Source organism: Nothobranchius furzeri, chromosome 3, assembly GCF_043380555.1.
Source record: "Nothobranchius furzeri strain GRZ-AD chromosome 3, NfurGRZ-RIMD1, whole genome shotgun sequence".
NCBI classification, from domain to species: domain Eukaryota; kingdom Metazoa; phylum Chordata; class Actinopteri; order Cyprinodontiformes; family Nothobranchiidae; genus Nothobranchius; species Nothobranchius furzeri.
In genome coordinates this window covers 42,230,587-42,238,475 of record NC_091743.1, presented here as the reverse complement: position 1 = coordinate 42,238,475, position 7,889 = coordinate 42,230,587, and positions in this window count along the sequence as shown.

The following is a 7,889-nucleotide window of genomic DNA, read 5'->3' as shown; positions in this document are numbered from 1 at the left end:
GAGGGAAACAGTGAATACTGTGCACCAGCTAGACCTCTTGGCCTTGGATTAGTTGTCAATATCAGTGGCAAATATTGATCCATGAAGGAAGTCATTTTTCCTAGAACTGAAAGGCCGCATAAATAGATCAATCCAATAAATGACTGTGGGGTGTGTGTGTGTGTGTGTGTGTGTGTGTGTGTGTGTGTGTGTGTGTGTGTGTGTGTGTGTGTGTGTGTGTGTGTGTGTGTGTGTGTGTGTGTCTATATCGATACACTCACATATAAATATGTGTACATATAGGAGTGCTAGCACTCAGGGCAGAAACATTTCTGTCCAGAAGAGCTCAGTCCTCAGAGTCGTGCAGAATCCTGAAGCTTGCAGGTTTCTGACTAGCTTGTTGCGTAAGGGAAAGATATACTTGCCTCATGTTCCTTATTAATTGTAATGCCTACACAGCATAGGGGGTGTTCAAACTACATGTATTGGTGGCAGTCAACTTCAGTTCTATATTTAATATGTAAGTTGTTTTCAAACTAAATTCTTAAATGTTCTAATCTTTCCAACTTGTCTTTAAAATCCTGGTGTAATGTTCTGCAAATAGACAAAATCTCAAATTACAAATACTTAGCTCTTGCCGCTGTGTGCTGTATGCAAATTGTGCTCTTAGGCCGGTGGGTGGTCTTTAGGTTTTGTCAAAAACCCAAGCATGAGCAAGTCGCTCAGATTAGAGCCCTGCACTGAAGCCCTAGGCCCTCGGGTCGGCCCGGCCCGACGGCCCTCGGGCCAGGCTTCGGGCCAACGACTGTGTAATTACCTCGGACACGGGCCGGGCGCCTTTATTTTTAATCGAATTCATTTAAAAAAATTTAAACACAAACGCAGCAGTAGAGCCCTGCGCGGGACTGTTTTCTTCATCCCGCTCCTGCCCGCTCCCGCTGAATTTCTGACCATTACCGCCTGCAACTGCAACGTGTGTGTTACACTCCCGCCCGCACCTGCAGCGTGCATGTCTACTCCCGCCCGCAACCGCAAAACTCGGAGAAATTATTACCTCACAAAAAAAGAGATGTATTGAGTTTGCATCCTCTCTGGTCCTGGAGAAAACATGTCACAACCCACGGCTCTTCCATCCATCTGATACGGCTCTCTGTGCTTGTAAAATAATGAATGGATATTTAAATAAAATGCTTTATATTTTACTGAATTAATTTTATATCTGTAAGTCAATTCTATGTGAAGATTGTCTGTGTAAACCTGAACAGGTCCAACCCGGTCTTACTGTGAGACCGGGTTGACGCGTCACGCTTGTGCGTAATATAAGCTGTCTGAGCTGAAGAGATTCTGGGCTTCTCCTCAGACGGCTCCTGGATGTGTCGCCACATTGGAGACAGGAACAAGCACTATTCAGCCAAAGTTTCATAATCAGGGAACATTTTCTAAGTGACAAGTCTCTCTGAGAGACCGGGTTTGGAAAACACTCGCTTCAGTGGGAGGAACCTTCCCGCATGGCTCTGGTTCTGCGACGCACTCCAAGCCAATCTCCACAACTTCAGCTCGCTGTACACATATGCGCTGACAGCGAGCTGCGCTGAGCAGCTCAGATGTTCAGATGGGAATCTTTTCTTGGGTGATTTAGCTACATCTGCGATGTGCGTAACGAATAAAATGTCAGTTCGTCTGCGTGCGTCGGGGTAATTCTTTCTATTCTTCTCCATCAAAATAAACCGTCAAATACGGGAACTATCCAGTCAACACAAGCCCTGCTTTAGACTGTTTTGTTTTCTTGTGAAAATTGTTGGAAAGAGATCAAAGTTAACTTGATTACCACCAGAGCCTGCGCCGTTATCTCCGTGACGATAAACGAGGGAAAAACAAATTGATCGGATCCTGCACGTCTTTTAACACATTGGTCAGGATTGACGCACTTTGCTTTCATTTAGTTGGTTAAAAAAAAAGTCGGGCTCAGGTCGGGCCAGAGAATCCTGAAAACGTTTTCGGGTCGGGTCAGGCTGGGGCTCCACCCCCTCGGGCCGGGCCGGACACGGGCTCAGATTTTAGGCCTGTGCAGGGCTCTAGCTCAGATGTACCCAAGCCCCCACAATGCGGGACAGAACTTGAGGCCAACGCGGAAGTGAAATAAATTGCAGTTCCACCCTCATCCACTGGGGGCTGGTGTCAGAAGCTAGCAAATCCTCATTGACTCCCATGTTAAAAACACCATTTTCACAGCAGAAATAAACATGTTTACAGCCTGGTTCCAAAACATGTTTTTGGTTTAATTGATCTAGTTTACACTCATGACATCTCTGAGGGGGGTGAATTTTTTGTCACTCTTCTGTGTAAGTGTATTAAAAGCCTAAAATTCTGTATAATTAATGAGCATCACACCCACATGACGGCAGCATCAGACCCATGTGACCACAGAGCTAGCTCCGTGGAAGGCCTCAGTTGAGCCTCGTTCTGGCCTGGAAACAGTTCCGCGATTTTTAGTCTCTGAACTTTGACCAGTAGTTGTAGCATTTGTGTTTTCTTTTTTGGATATTATTTGTGCAATTGTTGGACAAAATGACTTGCTGTGGTATTAATTGCACTATTAGAGCATCCAAGGAGTCTCCACTTCATTTTTTTCGGTAAGTAAAATTATATTTATGTATTTTAGGTCACTGCCACTTTTGCACAAGCTGAGCTTATCAAAGTAGCTAGCTAACTACCATTTTAATGTGTACTGTTTAACCATGAAATTTAGATGTAATATAAGGTAAAATAATTAATAGGGTGTATGTCGATGGGTAAAACCTAAAACCCATTGCATTTAACATAAAAATGGGTTGAAATATGACATGTTGGTGGAGCTCTCGGAAGGACACTTCTGTGTTCCATCCTTCCACCCGGTTCTCCTCAGCGGTCAGCCCGGCGCATCTCTGACCGCTTCGGCGCCGGTCTGCTGCGCAGGCTGACCGCTTGTGGAGCGGACTCTGAGAGAGACCTGACCACAGAAATACTGCAGCTCGGTGAGTTGCTTGACAGTGCTTGATGTTAGTCTCCAGAAGTCTGTATGCCATCAGATAAACACGCTCGTTTTTAAAATTTTTTTGCATATTTGTAAAATAGTGGTGGTGGGGAGCGACTAAATAACTAATTAGTCCACAAAGGGCCACGACCGGGTGCCCTGTTCTCATGGGAACTAGTGCTGTTTAATAAAATGGAAATTAGTTAATAAAATTGATTATTAAAAGGTTGATATCCTATCCAATAAGGCAATAGACTCAAGTGTTATATATATACTGTATATATATATATATATATATATATATATATATATGTGTGTGTGTGTGTGTGTGTGTGTGTGTGTGTGTGTGTGTGTGTGTGGATGGATGTACCCTGCTGGGAGAAGTACCCCCTTGAATCCAAATTCATCAGAGCACATGTAGAAATTGTGTTTTTCTTTTTTATCAGAATTTTGCAAACTACTTGGAAAAGTTAGTGAAAAAGATTTTCTCTTCTCAGTCTTTCTTTCATTTTGCACCTTTTAAGGAATACAAATCAGGCAAGAGTCTGCTTCATTTGATTAAGTTTTGCCCCACTTACCTCGTATCTGTGAGGGCGTTTGTTGTTAGACGTGACCTAGAAAAAGAAGTTTGGGGAGAAAACGTGTGGGTTTTCGAGCTCGTGTAGTAAGAACGAAGCACATTAACTCATCGAAGACAAAAGACCACGCTGAACATTTAATTTGAAAACCAGTCTAAAACGCATCACATAGTGGAAAAGAAGGAGCTTTTATACTGAATAAAGCCAAAACTGAAAACAATTAGTCATACTATATATTATAAAATCTAAGTGATATATTATAACTGATGGGTACAAATCTAAGTGTGAGATTTGATGTTGCGTTAAGTCATGTGTTTTTGTGGTTTTTCCCTTCAGGGCCACCGTATGAAAGCATTAAAAATCCTTATTAAACCAAAACAAAACTGTAGCTAGTTTGATTTGATTTGAGACAGGACCGGGGTTCAATGATCTGCTCTGACAGGATGGTAAAGTGTTCTTGGACAACATTTATACAGAATGATCTCAAAACAGACTAAATGTCCAGTCAGATGTGACAATCTGGTTCTAGATGATAGAAAGACAACAGCAGCTCTAACACCCACTGGTTCCTACCAAGGTCTGCAGAACAACATCTCTGAACCACAACGTGATGAACCTTAAAGCAGATGGACTCCAGCAGCAGCAGACCACACCAGATTCCTCTCCTGTCAGCTAAGAACAGGAAACTGAGGCGATAATTCATACAGAATCACCCGATTGGGACCAAAAGAGACCAGACATTTCTTGGTCTGATGAGTTTGGAGTTTAGCTGCAATGTTCAGATGGTCAAGTCAGAATCTGGTCTCATCAACACGAAAACACTTGAAGGCATCAGTACCTCAAGGTGTTTTCGGAGACAAGGAGTAAGAATCAGTGTTGCCAACTGCTTTTGACTGAAAGTAGCTGAAGTTACCCCCAAAAGTCGCTAGATGTCGCCAGATGACGTCACGTGTTAATTTACATATTGATGACATCATCACGCCACATTGGCATTCATTTTCCCCATAGCATCTAAAAGATGCTATATATATATATATATATATATATATATATATATATATATATATATATATATATATATATATATATATAACTAAAAGGGAGGAAAATAAAAACTGTTATGTGTTAAAGTTATTCATTAGTATGATTAAAATGGCCCAAATTGCTTTGATATGTACAATAAATTCCAAAACTACCAATAAAGTGGCATTAAAACAGATATGGTGTGGTGATCCAAACAGTTCTGTTGTAGGATATAACTCAGACCTCCTGCTCTCCTCATTCTCACAGACATTTTCCTAAAAAGCTTTTTTTTACACCTCATAGTTTCTCAACTTCTCTGTTGTGTATTCTCTCCATCGTGATAATAACGGCGCACCGAGCAAAAGGGAGCGAGTGTCTCATAGTATAACCATCCCTGTGTCACTGAAGGAAATTCAGATGAACCACAGAGCTGCGTGTGTAAACGGGACGGTAGTTGAAACTCCCGATGACTTTATTTGCCAAATGCAGGAAAAACTAAAGTGTCTGACGGCTGAAGAACCAGAGATCGCAGGTCGACGCCTGCGCCATCTCCAGTAGAAGCGTGAGCCTGCAGCAGCAGCAGAAGTAAATAGGTGGTCTCCAGCTCTGCAACTGTCTTCGGCCCAGCTGAAAACGGTTTATGATTGGTCAGTCCTCGTGCACATGCGCAGATTATCGTTCTCTTTCCTTACTCCCGGAAGAACAGTTCAGAGAGCAAATGGTTTCTTTGTTGCTAATCTGTAGGGAATATCTACAAGAAAGTTCTGCAGAAAGTAGCAACGGGTCATGAGAAATGTCGCTAGGTTTGTCGCTAGGCGCTTTTTGAAAAAAAAAAGTCGTTGAGGGGGGTCAAAAAGTCGTTAGGAACAGTGACAAAGTCGCTGAGTTGGCAACACTGGTAAGAATGACATCCTGTGGTGAAATATTTGGCTGGTTGATGTAAACATAAACCCAGTGCCATGCCCATCAAAATAAATATTTGATTATATTTTTAATCAAAATATAGCTTTTAACTCATTAACTGCCAGCTGGAATCTGAACAGAAAGCCCTTGACTGCCAGCATTTTTGAGCATTTTTTCTGTTTTTTGAAGAGTCGCAGACTATTGTGCTTTATGGCCATGTAAACATCTAAACTACCAAAAGACACTGAGGAATCACTACTTACATCAGCACAACACATTCTCACACTGTAAGCGTTGAAAAAATGATGCGGTGTGACCAAGCGTTTGTTTTCAACACGTAGGGAGCCCCTGCACATCGGGAGGCAACGCACTGTGCCAGAGCGTCAATATCCGGCGCCTGCAGTATGTGACATAGTGGCCTCATAAAACAATCTCCTAATCCTTGGACTGTCTGCTTCCTGATCACACGACGTGTGACACACATGGATGAAAACTTTAGAACCGTGATAGTTACTCTCAATGTGCTCGAACTTGTTCCCAAGCCTGCCTTATAAAAAAATGCATTTGGCAACTTTAGTTACCAGAGCATCTTCTGATAAGAAGGGTGGAAGAACATCACCATGCAAGTTCACTGCTGTTAGCTAAAGCAGTAGAAAGCCAAACTGGAGTGACCGTTTCCCGTGACATCATACATCACACTGCAGAGGAATGGCATGCGCGGGTATCGTCCACGAAGGAAGCCTCTCCTAAAGCCCACGCACAAAAAAACACACCTAGGATTAGCTAGAGCCCGTGCTGAAAGAGATGAAGACGGCTGGGACTCTAGACTCTGGAGTGATGAGACAAAGATCACTGTTTTGGAACTAAAGGTTTCAAAACTGTATGACGTCGTAAAGGTGAGGATTTAAAAGAGAAATGCACGGTGCCTACAGTGAAACACGGTGGTGACGGTGTCCTTGTGTGGGCTGCAGGAGTGCTGCTGGTGTTGGGGAGCCACGTTTCATTGATGGTATCATGAACTCAACAATATCCTGCTCTATACTGAAGGAGAGGATCACTCCGTGCACTTGGTCGTCGTGCACTTTTCAAACAAGACAATGATCCAAAACACACGTCTAAAGCTGCTGTTGCATTTCTGAAGAACGGTGGAGGTGACTGAAAGACCAAGTGTGTCTCCTGATCTGAACCCAGTCCAACACCTGTGGGGAATTCTGAAGCAGCAAGTTGAGCATGTCTCCATCCAGCATCCAGGCTCTAGAAGAGGTTCTTCTTGAAGAATGGAAACAGATAGATGTTGCAATATGTCGCCATCTTGTTCATTCCATGACTAGGAGACTGCTGTCCTCGTGGTGGTCATACAAAACACTAGACGTAGTATTTTTTGTGTAGGGTGTATTCATTGTTGCTTCAACCAATTTAAGTAAAACTGAAGATTTTGTGATCTAAGTTACATTATTAACTTTAATTTTGTGTTATGGAGTTAAACACGTGTTCAGTAAAACCCAGCCTTGTGAACATTCTGGAAATTGTTATTTTGTTCATTGAGCTACTGATAACATTCACACTTTTTAAAGGGGTGTACCCATTTATGCTGAGCCCTGTATCTTTTTATTAAACTATTTCATTTTCAACATTTAAGCAACTGGAAATTTGTATGTGAGTTTTATTTTGAAAGTTTGCTGATGTTTTACATTGTTTTTGTATTTGACTTCCTGTCTGGATCAATCTGAAGTGCAGAGTTTGATGTGTTTTGGAAGTGTAGTGACACTATTCTTCCTGGCACTCGCGGAGTACAGACGCTTCTCTTTTTGCTCCCTTAACTTTTTTCCCAAGGCTTTTTGTCCTGTCTGCCCACAGAGCGCTTCTCTGCATTTCTTCTGAAAACCCTATTTTTAACTATGGATTTGATAAACTGGTCATTCAACACGATCGATTAGATTTTTTCAACAATGAGAACAGAGCAGGTGGCTCCCACATGCCCACAGGGGACACACCCAGCGGGGTATATGTTGGATTCCTGGAAGGAGTGGAAGATCATATGCCTCTCCCAGCTGTCCATTGAGGACATCGAAGACGTGTGGATATTTGGTCTGATGATCACTGGGTTTCTCCTGATTGGAGTGGGAAGATATCTGGTTTTCTGGAAATTTGGGAAGACAGGAGCGATTGGAGGGCGACCCGCACCCATGGAAAGCACTGTCCGTGTGGAGACCTCACAGACTGGGACTTTACTCAAGGTGAATCGTAAGATGGACAATGTTCTAGCTGTGATACCGGTATTAGTGCGCAAAATGGATGTCATCTCGGAGAGGGTCACCGGACGGTATGCACAAGTTTAAAAACCCAATTGGCTTCACTGAAGGACTGGAATGAACAGTTTAAAGACTGAAGGC